This window comes from Aegilops tauschii, chromosome 7 (assembly GCF_002575655.3).
Source record: "Aegilops tauschii subsp. strangulata cultivar AL8/78 chromosome 7, Aet v6.0, whole genome shotgun sequence".
NCBI classification, from domain to species: Eukaryota; Viridiplantae; Streptophyta; class Magnoliopsida; order Poales; family Poaceae; genus Aegilops; species Aegilops tauschii.
The window spans coordinates 302673650-302692919 of NC_053041.3; the positions used below are offsets into that span (position 1 = coordinate 302673650).

The 19270-nt window shown below is 50.2% G+C and overlaps 1 protein-coding gene and 1 long non-coding RNA gene across 5 annotated transcripts in view; one reads left to right on the top strand and one right to left on the bottom strand.

The window, feature by feature from the left end:
* LOC109771965 (protein DAY-LENGTH-DEPENDENT DELAYED-GREENING 1, chloroplastic) overlaps positions 1 to 18836 on the top strand; it is a 40336-nt gene extending 21500 nt beyond the window's left edge. For 2 of the 3 annotated variants that reach the window (XR_012188719.1, XR_012188717.1), the window contains exon 8: positions 17898 to 18836. The gene's annotated coding sequence lies outside the window, so the exon portion shown is untranslated. Of the gene's footprint in view, positions 1 to 11153; positions 11280 to 17897 lie in introns of those variants that run through there. The other variant, XR_012188718.1, reaches the window with a different exon arrangement.
* On the bottom strand, positions 5880 to 15829 carry LOC120969514 (uncharacterized). 2 transcript variants are annotated; one of them, XR_012188722.1, is made up of 3 exons: positions 15739 to 15829; positions 15469 to 15638; positions 5989 to 6164 (listed from the first exon to the last, which is right to left on the bottom strand). It is a non-coding gene; the product is annotated as an uncharacterized lncRNA (long non-coding RNA). The 2 variants fall into 2 exon arrangements; XR_012188721.1 differs by lacking the exons at positions 15469 to 15638; positions 15739 to 15829 and adding an exon at positions 6403 to 6669 and having other exon boundaries at positions 5880 to 6164.
* Positions 18837 to 19270: the final 434 nt, after the last annotated feature.

Below are 19270 nucleotides of genomic sequence, written 5' to 3' on the forward strand. Positions count from 1 at the left end.
AGGATTTTCGGTGGGACCGACATGTCAACTCGGTGGGACCGATTTCATTAGGGTTAGGGCATAACGTAATCTCGGTGAGACCGATCACATGAACTCGGTGAGACCTATTTCTGTAATAGGCAAACAGAGAGTTGGTCAGGCAAACTCGGTGGGACCGATCGCTCATTTCGGTGAGACCGAAACGTTACGAAAAGGAAACAGAGAGTTTGCATTGCGAACTCGGTGGGACCGATCGCTCATCTCGGTTAGACCGAAACGTTACGAAGGAAAACAGAGAGTTTGCAATCCCATCTCGGTGAGACCGAGATCCCTATCGGTGAGACCGAACTGATTAGGGTTTCTGACTATGGCTATGTCAAATGAACTCGGTGGCGCCGGATAGATCAAATCGGTGGGGCCGAGTTTGACTTTTGGTTTGGGGCATATGTGGAAATGAGAAAGTGATTGAGGGCTTTGGAGCATATCACTAAGCATTTTGAGCAAGCAAGCCATTAAGCAACACCTCATCCCCTTTTAATAGTATTGGCTTTTCCTATAGACTCAATGTGATCTTGGATCACTAAAATGAAAGTGTAGAGTCTTGAGCTTGAGCCAATATGTGTCCTTAGCATTTTGAGGGGTCCACATCTCTAGTCCATGCCATGCCAATCATTGAACTTTCTGAAATGATCATCTTGAAAGAGTATTAGTTCAATGAGCTATATGTTGTTAAGAATTACCAAAACCATCCAGAGATTAGTTGCACTTTCAGATACTGGCACACATGATTTACCGCATAAGAGATGTCCGGCCGTGTGATAGTCAAGTACTGCAAGCCGCCAACGATGCTGCGGTACTTAGTAGCATCATCCGAAGGAAGCAAAGCACCATCCAGGGCCGATAACCGATCAGTTGCAGACATAGGAGTGGTAGCATGCTTGCATTGCAACATACCAGCACGTCGCAGCAAGTCTAGGGAATACTTATGCTGAGTGAGAGTCAGGCCAGCAGATGACCGTGAGACCTCCAGGCCAAGGAAGTAATGCAGAGCACCCAGATCCTTGACAGCAAAATGACCACTCAGAGCAGACAACAGACGATCAGTGACAGTCACCGAGGAGCTGATAAGAATAATGTCATCAACATAAACCAGCAGATACATAGTAACCTCAGGAAGTGGAACAAGAACAGAGACGTACCAACAGTGGACGAAGCAAATCCATGACTTTGAAGAACCGAGCCAAGTCGTGCATGCCAGGCACGAGGAGCCTGCTTAAGTCCATAGAGTGCCTTAACAAGACGACACAAATGATGTGGACGAGCAGGATCAACAAAACCTGGAGGTTGCCGCATGTAAACCTCTTCCTCCAAGACCCCCCATGAAGAAAAGCATTCTGAACATCAAGCTGACGCAGAGACCACCCTTTGGCAACAGCTAAGGGCAAAAGCTGACGAATAGTGGTAGGTTTGACAACTGGACTGAAGGTATCCTCATAATTAAGACCATACCTTTGCTTGAAACCTTTTGCCACAAGTCGTGCCTTGTATCGCTCAATAGAACCGTCAGCATGCTTCTTGACCTTGAACACCTAGTTGGAGTCAATAATGTTGACACCGGACACAGGAGGAACCAGGCGCCAAGTATCGTTCCTCTGGAGGGCCTGAAACTCCTGCTCCATGGCACTATGCCAGTGGGGAATCCGAAGAGCTGCCTGAAAATGTCGAGGCTCGGTAGTGGGGTCGACATCTGCCTGTGCCACACGCCACAATCCACGCAACCGTGCCGTCAGTGCGCTCCTTTGGCCGAAAAATACCGCTCTGACTGCGCGTACGAGCACGCAGAACAACGGTAGGTGGCAAAGGTGGTGGCGGAGACGAGGTCGATGAAGATGATGACGACGACGTAGACTGCTCCCCAGGCTCCGAAGCCCATGCACCGGTGACAACGACACGTTCTGCACGGGAGACGGCGCAAGCGTCGAGTGAGAGGCGACCGATGCGGGCGATGGAGGCAAGCGGGGTGAACCGGCCGGGCCAGGCGATCGGCCTGGTGAGGACGGCCAAGGCGGGGCCGAAGGAGCGCCTGGCAAGGACAGCCCAGGCGGGGCCGAAGAGGCGGAGGCCGGCTCGGCCGACACTGGCGTCGGGCCAGGCCCACGCGGGGCCGAAGAGGTGGAGGCCGGGTTGGCCGGCTCCGTCGTCGGGCCAGGTGGCGAGGAGACATCAAGATCGAGGTTGCATGCCCCATGCAACTGATCGACGTCCTGTGCGCACCCATCATCCAGAAGCTCGAGGCGCGCTCCTCACCCAGTACGAGCACCATGGTTAGGTAGCAACAAGGGGGTATATGCAGCATCTACAAATTGACCAGGCAAAGGTAAAACAGATTTCTCAGGTGCAGTGGGGAGTGCCCGGGAATGCGAAAAAGGGAAAAACATTCTCATCAAACACCACTTCACGAGAAATGTAGACGCGGTTAGAGGGAACATGAAGACACTTGTACCCTTTGTGAAGAGAACTATAACCAAGAAACACACACTGTTTAGACCGAAACTCCAACTTGCGTTTGTTATATGGACGAAGATGTGGCCAACACGCATACCCAAAAACCTTGAGAAACGTGTAATCAGGAACCTCATTCAGCAAGAGTTCAAGTGGTGTTTTCATCTGACGGAGTCGTGTAGGAAGCCTGTTAATGAGGAAACATGCGGTCGAAAAAGCATCACTCCAAAACCAAAAAGGAACGGAGGCATGAGCAAGCAAGGTGAGACCAGTCTCAACTATATGACGATGCTTACGCTCAGCTACACCGTTTTGCTGATGTGTATGAGGACAAGACATACGATGCGAAATTCCAAGCTTATTAAAGAATGCATTGAGGTTGTGGTACTCACCCCCCCCAATCAGATTGCACATGAATGATTTTGTGACTGAGCAGACGCTCAACATGCGCTTGGAATTGCAAGAAAACATTAAACACGTCAGACTTGCACTTGAGAAGATAAAGCCAAGTGAACCGACTGTAAGCATCAATGAAACTGACATAGTAATTATGACCACTAACACAGGTTTGGGCATGGCCCCATACATCCGAAAACACAAGTTCAAGCGGTTTGTTGACTATACGACTCGACTCAAAAATAGGAAGCCGATGACTCTTGCCTTGCTGCAGGCATTCCAGATTGTAGCAGCATTTTTATTGGACACAACTGGAAGCTGATGACGATGAAGAACATGGCTAACAATGGGAGTAGCAGGATGACCAAGGCGCACATGCCAATGCGACGAACACCGCTGAAAGCACAAGGAGCTGGTGGCACATCAAGTGCATAAAGATCATGGTGTAGTCGACCTCTAAGAAGTACGTCCCTCGTGTCCCGGTCCTTAAAAAAAATGAAACGGGTGAAACTCACCAAAAACATCATTATCACGAGTAAGTTTAAGAACTGACAACAAACTACGTGAAACAAAGGGAACTCGAAGGACATTAAGGAGACGTAGTTGTTTGGATCGACGAGTAAGAAGTGATGCCTGAGCAATATGTGAGATGTGCATACCTTCCCCATTAGCAGTGCGAACCTGATCATGTCCATGGTACGGCTCCTATGTAGAGAGCTTGCCCATCTCACTTGTCAGGTGATTGGTAGCTTCTGTATCCATGTACCACGATGCATCAACTGGATAGGAATCAGTATGTCTCTGCTCATGACTCGCCAGAGCAGCCTGCTTCTCATTACCCTTGCCATTGTTCCCGATCCCCAAAAAATCCTGCTTGAAGCGACGCTGGCAATGGGAAGCAAGGTGGCCATCAAGACCACATAGCTGGCAGGGGACCTGAGCACCACATGAAGGACATCAGGCACGGACTCGGCCGCCCGCGGAGGTAGTGGAGTTCCGCAGGTTGGGCACGGCCGGCGGAGGTTTGGCACCAGTTGGTGGCTTGTAGGGCTTGCCCTTGCCACACATTGCAGCGTTGGCGGAAGGGAAACTCGGCATAGAGTGGCGAGCCTGGATGCGCTGTTCTGTGGCAAGAAGACACGCGTACAGCTCACGCAGCTGGATGAGAGTGTCACGACCATTGATATTCTCCACCAAATTATCATAGTCGCTACCCAGTCCATTAAGCACATAAGAGGTGAACTCCTCCGGACCAAGAGCCTTGCGAATGGAGGCAAGTGTGTCAGCCATACCCATCACCTTGTTGAAGTAGTCAGTGACGATGAGGTCATTAAGCTTCACCTCCCCAAGCGCAGTGCGAATAGCATGAGCACGTGCCTGGGACTGCGAAGCAAAACTAACTGATATGAAGGGTCGTCCACGTGTCCCGAGACGTAGCGGCGAAGATGACAAGTGACGAGACTCCCTCCGTGAGAGAGGACTGGATAGCAGAGAGGATGGCTTGATCCTGGGCCACCCAAGCATGATACGCCGGATGATACGGCAGACGGCACGACAATGTGCCATCAACATAACCCTCCAAATAGCGACTGCGAAGAAGCGGCAATACTTGAGCACGCCACGACAGGTAGTTATCCGTCGTGAGCTTCATCGAGATGAGGTGCGCAAAGTAAAACGGCGCAGGAGGCACAACATGATGCGAAGGCGGCGGCGGTGCGTAAAAACCCGAGGGTGAGGTAACACCCGGCACCACGGAAGAAGCCACCAACTCCGTCGATGGACCACCGTAGGGCGCCCCGTATGAAGAAGGCGCGCCATGAGGAGGCGCGGACGCCGCGGCCGTTGGGTAGGCCGCGTACGCCGATGGGGCGGAGGCGTACGGCGGGTAGGCCGTGTACGCCGACGGGGCAGAGGCGCCATGGGCCGGTGGCGGTGCTGGAGCGCCATAGGGTGCCAGCGGCGCGAGTGGAAACCCTAGCCGGGGGTTGGCCGCGGGAGCCGCGTAGGCCAGCGGTGGTCCCGAGGCGTAGCCGGTAGGTGGGAACGGAGCCGCGGCGTCGTAGGAGATTGGCGACGGCGGGCCATGCAGGGGAGCGGCGGCGGTGGCCATGGAGGCGCCAACCACGGAGGCCAGCGGGCGAGACGATAAAAACGGAGAGGCGCCGGCGGCCGGGGCAGCGACAGCCGGGAATGGGGCGGAAGACATTGATCGTAAACCTAAACTGATACCATGTAAAGCTTAGGGTTGTGGGAAACTGCTCGACACCCTAATACGGGTGTGGCTCTTTATATATACTAGATGATACCCCGCGTGTTGCCGCGGGACATTGGTGAGCCAAATAGTAGATGATACCCTGCTCGTTGCCGCGGGACATTGGTGAGCCAAATGGTATTTCTTTAGATGTGGGTCACCCAGCTTTAAGAGAGATTATGTGCTCTCTAGACTATAGAGGTTCTCTAACATTCCATTCTTAGATGCAAGCACCCTTATAATATTTGAGACGAAGCGCTAGCTTGTATTTCTGCAGCAAATTGTAAAACCAATTTCCTGAGACTGGAAAGAAAAGAACATAGTGATTGTGCATTAGCTTAGCAAGTACATGTGTCAATTCGGACCAGCATCATTATAGTCTAATGTGCTTATCGAAATATTTTGCCACACAATAAGTCATGGAACAATTTCACATGAGTAAGAGTAGGTCTGACAACAAATTTATATTGTACTTCTATAATTAAGAAGCATAGTTATATTATGCCTTTCATCTACTAAGACTGCAAGATCTCCCCAAAGTCGTTTTCTCTGTAGATGAAACCAATAATGGCATCTTATGTTAGTCACTCGGATAAGTATGCAAGCCCATTATATTCATCCATTACAATGGAAAAGTAAAGACCGCTCATTATTAACACAACAAAGCGAAATTACTTCTTGGTAAGTAGAAGTTATGCAACATTATTTCTAGCAAAAAAATGCTTTACCTTTTCCAAAAAAAGGCAACATATAAGAGATATGCAATTGCTTGCTTACACTAAAATCAAAGAAAGAGAGCATCCCGCTAATACATCAATTATTTAGATCTACAAACAACAAATGGTGTTAATTCCAAAGTATACAACAAAGATGATAAAATAAATTATTAATCAAGATACATACAGAATATTTTGTTTATTAGGGCCATGGTGCGGTCCTCAGTATATTTTGCTTCTCCACTATATTTTCTGTAAATGTAGATGCTAAACCATATCCATGAATCGAGCCCGTTAAACTTCCAAGCCCCATTAACTATCTGCCAACATTATAGTTTATTAAGATAATTAAATCACCATAAGTATTAAGAAGCACATGAATATATATAAATGGAAGATATGACACCCAAAAAAGGTTCAGTAGTAACATGAGAGACAGAGAGATGAACTGCAGACCAAGAAAGAACACCCTGTTCAGTATTAACTGCAGACCAAAAAAGCTCCTAAAGGATATAGGAGTCCGTCAGGATGCATCAGAGATCAGACCATGGGGACTACCTTGTGCAGCAGCGGCCAGCGGGGATCCTCACGGGCAGAGGATGGTTTGGAAACCAACTTCGCAGAGCGAGCAACTTCAATCCTGAACGGCGGCGGCGGCAGCGAGTACGACATGGTGCGGTCGTGTCAGTCCTACTTGGAGATGGATGGTGAGTACAACCTCTGTAAAGGGAGAGCTGGAAAAATAGATGATGCTTCACGTTGAAGGAGATCAAGCAGAGGGGCGCGAGAATGGAACGGAGAAAATGGTGGAGGCGGAGAGTCTGGGAGAGCCAGATCGATCGAGAGAGTCTTCGCGGCTGTGTCTTATATAATGGCGGCATACCAACCCGTAGTCCTTCAATGGAGGTCAGGGGAAGAAGCAGGAGATGAAGAGGATGTAGATTTGGTGGAGGTGAAGAGATCAGCGGAAATCAATAGACATGGAAGTAATTGAGGGGGCATTAGGGCTGCTCTGGGGATCGAGGGAAACAAAACGCTCGCGTCTCAAGGAAGAAAGAGGCCAGCCAGTGGTTCCCCATAAATTAACAAAGCGACTTTTAAATCACGTGATTAGTTTCGCGGATTTTTTGCTGATGTGGCAGATTTGCTAAAGGTGAATGGCTGCATGTCTATTGCTAATGTGGATAGCTTGCATGTCAGGAGAAATAACATAGTGGGATAAACTATTTAGGTATTATAGATAGGGGTACACCATGTGTACAAATACAATATACAGTTACGTACAGAAGCTCTATGTAAATATACCGTCTAACAGATCTGGGGTGGCCGATCCATCCGGCGTTTCCACTTGGCTCCGCGGTAGATCGGCGGCTGCCCGGTGGTCGTGTTTGCCCGGTGGTGCCTGATTTGGATCGGGCGCCTTCACTCCTCCCCGCTCGGTGTGCTCCTCCATACGGATGTGGGTCGCATGACTTGTCGTTCCTCGATGCAGTTGGGCTGGAGGTGGGGGTTCAAATCGAGAGAAATCCCTAGCCGAGACTGGTCGGCCGCGAGTTCGCGACGCCCGAGGGCGCCATTTTTTCTCCATGAGACGTTCATCAGATCTACTTCCACCTCCATCATGCCATTTGTCTCCCGTGTAAAAACCCTAACTGCAGTGGGCGGCGACGGCGCCTTCTGCATCGTTCATTTCTTGAAGGCGTCTTGGGAGATAGTTGGCTGGTGGACACCGTTGGGTTGGCTTTGGTGGCGATCTGGATCAGGAGGTGATGCAGTGTGGCATCTACTGCGTCGGCGACGGTGGATCTCGATGGCGTGGCGTAGCGGAGTCTTGGCGATGAACATGTATTGATGGGCGCGCATAGGGTGGTGGCGATGTTTGGCTTTGTGGTGGCGTCGACAATTGGGCCTGGCAAGGTCAATGCGTGGATCTCTCCTGAAGTTGGGACGACGGAAGATGGCAGCGGCGGATTCTGGAGATTGCGCATGTGGTGCGCCACATTGAGGGTCTGCTAGACCGGCTGGTTATCTCGGCTTGCCGCGGGGCTGCTTGGTGAGGTCACCGGATTAGATGGTGTGTGGTCAGGGCACATCATCAAGCTAGCAGGTGTAGCGACATAGATCGCCCGGAAGGTGACTTTGGGTTGATCCATGTATTTTTTTTAGACTGTTGAATAATATTATAAAGATAGTTGTGTGCATCGTTCGATGCAGAGGCCGATGGTTGTCCTTCTTTTCGAAAAAAACATAATTTAACCAGAAAGCCAGGATCAGTGTAAAGTAAAGATCGCCATGAGTGTGTACCGATGAGGTGCCACTACTCCGGGACTGTGCATATTGATAAATGATCACCAAGAATAGGGTCTGAATCAGGGGCCGTCATTCTGGTATTGGGACAGTATTTAACTGGAAGTCCGGGATCAACATATGGTAACTGGCAAGCCAGGTTCTACGTATATAACCATTGAAACGGGAATCGTGAGGTTAACCACAGAATCAGTGGGAGCAACGTATCATTAATTCATAAGTGTAACCACCGAGACGCGTCGTGAGACCCTCAGAATTAGTGGGATCAACCGAAGAATTATAACTACACAAGATTGGACCCACACCATCACTAACTCAGATCAGTGAGATGTAAATCCATCCGGTAGGCTTAACATCCGTCAAAACTCTAATTCATGTATAGCCAACTGTGTCCCTCTCTGAACAAGAAGCAAACGTAGCGGCAGATGGGCAGAGCCACTTTTCGGTATTACTTAAAGTTAAATCTTTTACTTTCAGGTCTTGTTTACAACGTCCAGTTTGGCTTAGATCGAAAAGTGTGACCTTATCCCGACTCCGTCCATTCCGTGGACACGGCTATTCGAATAGTTTTAACTTCCCAGAGGTCATACACTGCACCTATGCAATGAAACATCTCAACAAAGATATCTTGCCAAGCTCATACTTTCTACCAGAATACCGACACTTGCCAAGCTCATACTTTCTACCAGAATACCGTGTCGGTATTCTGGTAGAAAGTATGAGCTTGGCAAGATATCTTTGTTGAGATGTTTCATTGCATAGGTGGTTATCAATAGCACTTACCCTGAGAGATAAGACTTGGTCCTTTCCACTTTGCAAAAGTGGTTATCAAATATCCCCTTGACTCGAGACTCTATTAAGTTCCCAGGTTGACGAGGCCAAGCCTAATCCACAAGTTCTATCAATGCCTTCCCTGCACCCAGCCACATTAATAAACCCGCTCATAGTGGTCTACCTTTAGTAAGAGAACATGACTTAAGTGTTAGACTGTATATACGTAGTTTTGTATAGGCCTTGTATTGTACCTCTTGGTACGTCTATATAATGAGATAGCCACACTCCGTTTTAGGGTGTCGAGCCAGTTTCCCAAACCCTATGTTTCACATGGTATCAGTTTAGGTTACGATGTCTTCCGCTGCATCACCTCCCGCCGCTGCCGCGCCGATCTCGACCGCCGCCGCCGCGCCGGCCCTAGCCCCGATGTCGCCCTTCCTGGCCTCCCGGCCCCTCGCGGCGACATACGGTGCCTTGCCGCCGCCGCCCGCTTCCCCGCAGGCCTCGGGGGCTCAGGGCGATCTGATCGCCCCGCCCGAGCCCGCGGCGCTGCCGGCCCATGGCGGCCCTCCTCCGCCGAGTTCGCACCTTGGTGCTGGGTTGCCATGGTACGGCGCTCCCGCGCCATCCTATGGTGCGCCCCCGCCGCCGTCGTCCTTATGGCCGGGGCCGGCCTATGCTGCGCCGCCGCCGCAACCCTACACGGCGGTGCCGCATCCGCCGCCACCGCACCACTACTACCCGGCGCCGCCCCAGCCAACCTATGGGGGCGCGGCCACCTCGCCGTATGGCGCCCCTGCAGCGCCCGGCCAAGGTGTTTCGGCTGCTGCGGGTGCTGGCCCCTACGCCGCGCCCGGCACCTATGGTCTTCCTGCAGCGCCCGGCCACGGCGCTTTGGCAGGCGCCTCTCCCGGATCCTACTCCTCACCTGGCGCCTACGCGATGGTCCCTCGTCCAGAGATGGCCCTGTCCATGGATCCATATGCACCACTGGCGCAGGCGTACACTGCTCAAACCGCGGCGCCTCCGTCGTTTTATTTCTCGCACCTGCTGCCGGTGAAGCTCGCGCCGGACAACTACCTGTCATGGCGTGCTCAGGTCTTGCCTATACTCCGCAGCCGCTACTTGGAGGGCTATGTCGACGGGTCCAGCCCGTGCCCACCCCCTCACCATCCGGCATATCACACGTGGGTGGCGCAGGATCAGGCCATTCTCTCCGTCATCCAGTCTTCGCTCACGCCGAGTGTTTCGTGGATGGTCATCTTTGCCGCTACGTCCAGGGAGGCGTGGGCGGCCCTCCACACTAGTTTCGCCTCTCAGTCTCAAGCGCGTGCACACTATACGCACCGAGCTGGGTGAGACCAAGCTTGGAGATATCAGCATCACGGAGTACTTCAACAAGATGATGAGCCTCGCCGACACCTTGGCCTCTGTTGGTCAGCCGCTTCAGGACGAGGACTTCACCACCTTTGTGCTTAACGGGCTCGATGATGATTATGACAATCTCATTGAGAACGTCCATGGTCGAGAGGATACGCTCCCGCGTCGTGAGCTCTATGCGCGCCTCCTTGGGCATGTGCAGCGCATCAAGGCGTGCCGTGTTTCCCCCAGCTTCGTCTCCGCCAACGCCGCCACACGCGGCAAACCTCAGAAGCCGGCCCCATCAGGTGGCAAACCACCGGCTTCCTCGTCGCAGGCCTCGCGGGGCAACGCGCCGACCATCACTGGCGGGAGTCGCCCAGTTGCTTGCTGTTCTAGTTCGGTGCTCCTCAGGCTTGTCAGCTTTGTGGCATAGATCGTCACCTCGCCTCTCGCTGCCATAGACGCTACAAGCAAGACTTCCTTGGCCTTGGTAACAATGGAAAAGGGAATGATAAGCAGGCTGCAGCTGCTGTGACGGGGCACGAGCACAGACGCACCCAGTCCTACTCTCTTGATCCGGCGTGGTATATGGATACAGGAGCGACGAATCATCTCACCAGTGAGATGGGCAAGCTCTCCACTCGGGAACCATATCGTGGACATGATCAGTGCACACCGCCAACGGAGCAGGTATGCGCATCTCCCATGTTGGTCAAGCATCACTTCTTGCACACAATTTTCGCAAACTGCATCTTTCTAGTGTCCTTCGAGTTCCCTCTGCTACACGTAGTTTGTTGTCTATTCCTCAACTTACTCGTGATAATAATGTCCTTGCTGAGTTTCACCCTTTTCGTTTCTTTATCAAGGATGGGGACACGAGGGTCGTTCTGCTTAGTGGTCGTCTTCGCCATGGCTTGTATGCACTTGACGCACCGCCTGCATCTCCTACGCCGTCTTCTCCTCAGGTGTTCAGTGGCGTTCGTGTGTCGCCTACGCACTGGCATGCACGCCTTGGTCATCCTGCTGCTCCTATAGTTAGTCATGTGCTGCATCGCCATGAACTACCAGTTGTGTCAAATAAAAGTGCTGAAACTATCTGTGATGCATGTCAGCAGGGCAAGAGTCACCAACTACCTTTTTCAGAGTCTAGTCGTGTTGTGAAACATCTTCTTGAGCTTGTGTTTTCTGATGTATGGGGTCATGCCCAAACGTCTGTTAGTGGTCACAACTATTATGTCAGTTTCATTGATGCTTACAGTCGGTTTACTTGGCTATATCTTATCAAGCGTAAATCTGATGTGTTTGATGTTTTTGTTCAGTTCCAAGCACACGTTGAGCGTCTCCTTAAGCACAAAATTATTCATGTTCAATCCGACTGGGGGGGGGGGGGGATATCACAACCTCAACTCGTTTTTTAACAAGCATGGGATCTCGCATCGCGTATCTTGTCCTCATACACATCAGCAAAAGGCACCGCTGAACGTAAGCATCGTCATCTTGTAGAGACTGGACTTACTTTACTAGCTCATGCCTCCGTCCCGTTTCGGTTCTGGAGTGATGCTTTCTCCACCGCCTGTTTCTTGATAAATAGGTTTCCCTCGCGACTACTGAAAATGAAAACCCCTCTTGAACTCTTGCTCAATGATATCCCAGACTACACGTTTCTCAAAGTGTTTGGGTGTGCATGTTGGCCGCACTTGCGGCTGTACAACAAACGTAAGTTAGAGTTTCGGTCTAAGAAGTGTGTCTTTCTTGGGTACAGTTCTCTCCACAAAGGGTACAAGTGTCTTCATGTTCCCACCAATCGTGTCTACATTTCCCGTGACGTCGTGTTTGATGAGAATGTGTTCCCGTTTCGTGCTCTTCCGAACCACTCTACCATTAGTTTACCACCTGTGCACTCAGCTACACCTTCGCCTGATCAATTTGTGGATGTTGCAAATGCTCCTGTGTTGCTTCCTAACCATGTTGCAGGTATTGGACGTGGTGCCCATCTTGAACTCCTGGATGATGAGGCTATGGACAACACTCACGATGGTCACGTCGGTCCGGTGCATGGCCCATGCATGGCGGGTCGTGCTCGCCAGCCCGATGCATCCACAGCCGCCCCGCGGGCGTCGGCAGCGCCCGCAGCTGCGCCCGGCTCGCCCACCCCGTCGCCCGGCTCGCCTGGCTCGCCCGCCCCGTTGGCCGCGTCACCTGGGCCTGCTGACGAGTCAACGCCGCCAGCGTCGCCCTTGCCTGGCCCAGCGGCAGGCAACCCAGCAGCCACTGGCCCAGCGGCAGGTGGCCCAGCGGCCACGTCAGCTGCACCGGCCAGCCCCGCCTCGGCCCCCTCGGCTCCTCGCGAGCCGGCCTTGTCGTCGGCTGGGCTCGGCAGCCCCGTCTCGGCCACGTCGTCCGGTGCTGAGCCTGATGACCCTGGCTCCTCCAGCTCAGGATCGGTCTCGCCTTCGTCTCCTGTGGCAAGCCTCGTGTTGCCGGCGCCGCCTGCTGTGGTCGCTCATCGTCCACACACACGCAGCCAGTCTGGTGTTTTTCGGCCCAAGGAACGCACAGACGACACTGTGGCGTGGCTTGCCGCATGTGTGGCTCATGTTGCTACGGATCCGACGGCTGAGCCGTGTCATTTTCAGCCCGCATTGGGTATTCCTCACTGGCGTGCTGCGATGGAGCAGGAATTTCAGGCTTTGCTGAAAAATGGCACTTGGCAACTTGTTCCTCCGGTCTCTGGCATCAACATCATTGACTCCAAATGGATGTTTAAGGTAAAACGACATGCAGATGGTTCTATTGAGTGCTACAAGGCACGGCTGGTTGCCAAGGGTTTCAAGCAGAGGTATGGTCTTGATTATGAAGACACGTTCAGTCCAGTTATCAAGCCTACTACTATTCGTATACTGTTGTCTCTTGCTGTTACTCCTGGTTGGTCTCTTCGTCAGCTTGACGTGCAGAATGCCTTCCTCCATGGAGTTCTTGAGGAAGAGGTTTATATGCGTCAACCACCAGGTTTTGTTGATCCTACACGTCCGCATCATCTCTGTCGTCTGGTCAAGGCATTGTATGGACTTAAACAGGCGCCTCGTGCGTGGCATGCGCGCCTTGGTTCTGTTCTCCGGACTCTTGGGTTTATTCCCTCCACTGCTGACACATCACTGTTCCTCCTTCAGCGTCCTGAGGTGATGATGTATCTATTAGTTTATGTTGATGATATCATCCTTGTCAGTTCCTCTGATGCTGCTGCTGATCGCCTTATGTCTGCGTTGAGTGAGGAGTTTGCTGTCAAGGATTTGGGTGCCCTGCATTACTTCCTTGGTTTGGAGGTGTCACGGTCTTCTGCTGGGTTGACTCTGACTCAGAAGAAGTATTCTTTGGATTTGTTGCGTCGTGCTGGGATGCTCAAATGCAAACATGCTATCACTCCGATGTCTGCGACTGATCGGTTGTCTGCTCTTGATGGAGATCTTCTTTCCACTGATGACGCCACTGAGTATCACAGTCTTGTTGGCGGTCTACAATATCTCACTATCACCAGGCCTGATGTCTCTTATGCAGTCAACCGTGTGTGCCAGTACCTTCATGCACCTCGTACCACTCATTTCTCGGCAGTTAAGCGCATTCTGCGGTATGTCTCTTCCACTGCCTCGTATGGTCTGCTCCTTCAGTCTGCACCGTCTTGTGAACTTTCGGCTTTCTCTGATGCAGATTGGGCTGGAAGTCCTGATGATCGGCGATCCACGGGGGGATATGCAGTGTTCTTTGGTCCTAACTTGATCGCCTGGAATGCTCGCAAGCAAGCCACCGTGTCTCGTAGCAGTACTGAAGCTGAGTATAAAGCAGTTGCTGATGCCACCGCTGAGATCATATGGGTACAGTCCTTGTTGCGGGAGTTGAGAATCTCTCTAGGTCATCCTCCAGTTCTGTGGTGTGACAACATCGGTGCTACATACCTTTCATCTAATCCGGTGTTTCATGCTAGGACGAAACACATTGAGGTTGACTATCACTTTGTTCGGGAATGTGTTGCACAGAGACTACTTTGTATCAAGTTCATCTCCTCAAAGGATCAACTTGCTGACATCTTCACGAAGCCTCTTCCACAACCACAGTTTGTAGGCTGTAGGCGCAATCTTAACTTACTTTGTACTTCAGGCTATAGTTAAGATTGAGGGAGGGTGTTAGACTGTATATACGTAGTCTTGTATAGGCCTTGTATTGTACCTCTTGGTACGTCTATATAATGAGATAGCCACACCCCGTTTTAGGGTGTCGAGCCAGTTTCCCAAACCCTATGTTTTACATTAAGCCCCTACCAGGATCTCCCACAAGATTACACGGTCACACTATATTAAGCTAGTTTACCGGCAATTTGGACTCATCAAGCCAGTAATTTTTATTAGAGTTACTGTAATAACCATTCCTAACAGAAGTTACCAGCATCGTCTTTTCATAGATCAAGTCTAAAGTCTCATCCATGGATCATGCTTCACTCACAAAAGTAAAGCATCAAAACCATCATATTTCAAAAGCATCCATATGCTCACAGTACTTCATATCAAGCCATCATATGAAACACTTCAGTTTTATCATAACAAGTTCTCCAAAACTTCTATTTCAGAAGTATAACCATGTGCTGCAAGCCTCAACCTTTTTTTATTTTAGATTTTTCAAATAAACAATTTGAAGGCATTTTCCTTTAAACCAAAATTCATATCAAAATGAAATGACCATCAAATGGCCTTTCAAGCATAAGTTAGAAAGTGGGTAGCCTTGCTCACCACCACCAAGCTCAAAGCCCTCTAAAAATAATTATAATGAATTTTCTTTAATAAGCATAAAGCTTAAAATAGATAGAACAAAAATATGCTTTCTAGAAAAAATACAACAAACATATCAGTGCGTGAAGAATTCAAATACAAACCATCTCCAAAAAGAATCAATTCATTTGGACTTAAAATGAGCATTCTAGAGCCAGTCAAAGTTTCGTCGGGTTTATTGGATTTAAATTAAACAGAAAACAGACTGGAGTGGGAATGATGTCGATGGCGTAAATCAGGAGTATGCCACCTTTGAACCAGTAAGCGTGGGCGGTTTGCGTTGTTATGTGAGACTGACAGTGGACACTACTTAAATTAAACCGAAGGGGTATCCTAAACAGAACAAACCGACAGCGGAGCTCACCGGCGCGGCGATAGCCGGAGCTGGAGGAAGCGGCGGTGCTCGGGGGTGGTGCAGATTGGTCGGGGGCGTCGATTACTTCTGGTCCGTGGGCTACACGGCGGCCGGAGTTGCAGGAACGCGTCGTCTTCTTCAACTCCGGTGGCGGCACAAGGGCTCCTCGTCCAGGAGCTCTGTGTAGGAGAGCGCGCACGGAGGCGGGCATTAAGCTCCAGGCACAGGGTATGACTTCAGCTCTCGCTTTTTTGACCGGGGAAGGAGGGAGGGAGCTACCAGAGTTGAGAGTCGCGGCGGCTCGGAGCTCGAATGGCTGGTACCGCAGAGCTTCTCCTGGTGCAGAGCCTCAATTAGGAGATAGGAGAGGAGACGGGTGCTCTAAGCTGAGGGGGAGGGGCTCTTTTTATAGCTGACCAGGTGGTCGCCGTGACTGGCCGCTCGGGTTACTACTTAGCAATTTTTGGCAATTATGCGAAATAAGAAAATGAGCCTAACAATTGCAAAGGTGATTCTAGAGCTAGCAATATACTCAACAACAACTAGAAGGACAAGCAACCACAATAGATATAAAAAGTAAAAACAAGGAGACAAGTAAACCACAAGGAGTTAAGGTTAGGGATAACTGAAACTTCGGAGACGAGGATGTATCCCGATGTTCACTTCCTTGGAGGGATGGGTGTTACCATGAAGGCACACCTACACCAGGAAGGTTCACCCTATTCTCCTTGAGATATCACCACGAAGGCGATTCTCAACCACTAGTGGTAGACCTTGAGGCGGCTTCCAAACCTTCACAAACTTTCTGGGGGTAATCATAATGAACGATTCCTCTCTATAGAACTCCTACCATCTAGGGAGTATCCAACCTCCAAGAGTAATAAGACCAGAAAGAAATGCTCAAGACTTGCTCAAATCACAATTTGCTTTGGTCAAAAGAGGAAGGAGGGAGTGGATCTATCACTTAGTGGAATTTCTCAAGAACTCTCACAAATCTCTTCGGGATCTAAGATTGGGTGTGGACAAGAGTGAGAGGGAGCACTGGTGTTCTTGGGGATGAATTAGAGTGTAGTGGTCAACCCTCTACTGGAGTGGTAGAGGGGTATATATAGCTGCTCAAGAAAGGAGCAGTTTGAGCTGTGGGTTTAAGTGCCCGGACGTCCGGATAGGAACCCGGATGATCTGGCTTGGTATCAGGACAGTCAAGTTAGGTCAACTGCTGGGCAGTTGAGCTAATATAGCCAACCCGTGGTGCTCTCTGTGTGATTGTCCGGGCAAATCATCCGGGGAAGCCCAGACGCCCGGGAGGAAACCCAGAACATCCGGCAGTGCAAACCTGCTGGTGGTGGATCACAGGCTGGCCCGACATCTAGGACAGAGTCCGGAACATCCGGGCCAGCCCAGACTAAATATGCTCTTTGGATAGGCATCTGGGCAGAGCATCCGGGGAAGGGCCGGAAGATCCGGGCAATGGCCGGACGACCCGTCTACATCGAGCACCTTACGGGGTGTCCAAAGAGTTTCAGCCCCAACTGTGCACAGGGTGTCCATACATTAGTCATTGGCCCCGTGTGCACGGCCCTTGTACCATGTGTGCACGGGGTATGCAGTCAATGGACACATCCTGAAGAAGAGTTTGGCTTTTTTGTGGTGGATGAAATTGGGAGGGCTGGCCCACACTTTTCATCTGAGCATCTCGACCCTCTTAATAGTGCGGTGATCCTATGACTCAATAAACCAAAGCAAAACTTTGATTCGTTGGAGAACCACGTTTTGTCTTTTCTTTTTGAAGTGGGGATTCAACCATCTCCTTTAAAATAACCTCACAGGGACCAATGGCCTAAGATAAACTTAGTAATCGTCATTAGTCCCACTAAACACATTGTCATTACACAAAAACACCATTTAGGAACAAATGCACTTTCACCTCTGCTCTGGCTTATTTCTCTTATCATTTAAGATCACTATGATTTCATTTTTGTGTTGGTCTAAGGACAAATACATTATGCGATAGCAAAGGCTTGTTAGAAGTAACCTTGCCTAGCTTAATCACTTCCTAGATTCAATAAATCCTAGGTCTCTAGGGAAGAAGGCTATTACTACAATCCAAAACGGATCGAAGGTAGTTAGCAAAATTGTCCACTAAGAACTTGTGATTACTTTGCTCAATATATCTAGCACTTGCGGAATCAAGGCATCCCAAGGGAGAAGACTTCATTGGAGTGATCATGACCTCCAATTGGAGAAGATTCCAAGGAAATTCAAGACCTCCTCTTCCTTTAGATTTTGGGATGAACTATCATTTTGTTTTCCCTTTCCTTTGTTTTTTCTTGGATATATAAGAGGTACCTCTTATATTGACTTGTGATATGAGTGGATATTGGTGGTGAACCTTAGATTTATGTTTGTTTCCTATTGTGTTCCTCTTATTTTTCCAGTTTTCTCCGTGCTCATCATCTATGAATCCACCTCCAACTGTGAAGATTGGGCCACCCTAATGGCTTGCCCCGTTCAAAGGGCCTCAGGACTACAAGGAGTCTGAAGCATGTACGAACAAGGACACCAAGATGGAAATGACAGAGGCAACCAACCAAGGAACCAATAATAAGCGGCGGGGCCAACCAAAGGAGCAAGGCATTTTCGATCGGAACCACAAGCACTCGCAATCTTAGCATCCGTTCGATTAGCATATTAGACACGATTTAGACACCCATCTAGTATCCTTGAAAAGAAAGACACCCATCTAGATCGTCGACCCCCAACTCGACGAATACCTTGTGTGCTCCATCATTATAAATCCTTAGTGAAATGATTCCAGACAAGCATGATTGGAGTTGCTACTCACCACGCGAGGGCCTGGATCTGAGAAAAATATGTGCCCCATGTCCATCTGGTAACATGAGGTTACGTCCCATCAGACTAATAAACTGCACCCCCCACATCGTTGTTAGCTACTTGATGAAAAATACCTCGACGACGAGACTATCTGGTACTGCCAGTTTTGATGATGTATCTTGATGGTGGGTCAGCAATACCTCCCACAAAGTTGCAAACGTTGCACATGAGTCTACCCTCTAGGTCCTACGGGAAATTTGTACTAATATCGGCTTTAATCGTGGTCAGTGGACTGGAATGCAGGTATCTGGAGAAAGATTGCTTATTTCTATTCGTAGTGGGTGTTATGTGCCTATAAGGGGAGAGAGAAGAGTTGGACGGGTTGGTGGCATCATCTGTTTCTGTGTTGTGCCCTTACTTTTGGATGTTTGGTTCCAATGAAATGGAACCGGGGCAAGGGCCCCCTCCCTCTAAAGATAATTTTATTGAATTTATAGCAGTCCTGCTTGCTACATCAAATGTTTAAACATTCATCAGTCATACGATGCATTACAAGTGTTCTTGTTTATTGAGTTTATATAAATTGTCCAAGGCGTATGTATTTCCCTGTGTATGTACAGCGTATGTAGCACGACCTGCGGTCAGTGCACGCGCGTGAGTAAGTGGGCATGTCGCCAGCCCACGTTCCTGCAGGTAGTGACGATCATCTCTGTAAACTGTATATAGCTTCAGCCGCAGAGCTAATGGAAGCGTGTGTTGAATCCCATAGCAAACCTCTCGTCTTCATCGTATCAGATACCGCCGACCGGCTCAATCCTTTTGCTTCGGTCGCCGATCCCGCTTCCGCCGCTATGGGCGACAGCCCCGACCCCCCCCCCCCTTTTGCTCCCACTGATGGCTTCGGCACTCCTGAAGCCGTTGCGCCATCCCCACCACCACTTGCTCTTCTTACGGCCGGCCTCGTCCCTGCTGCCGC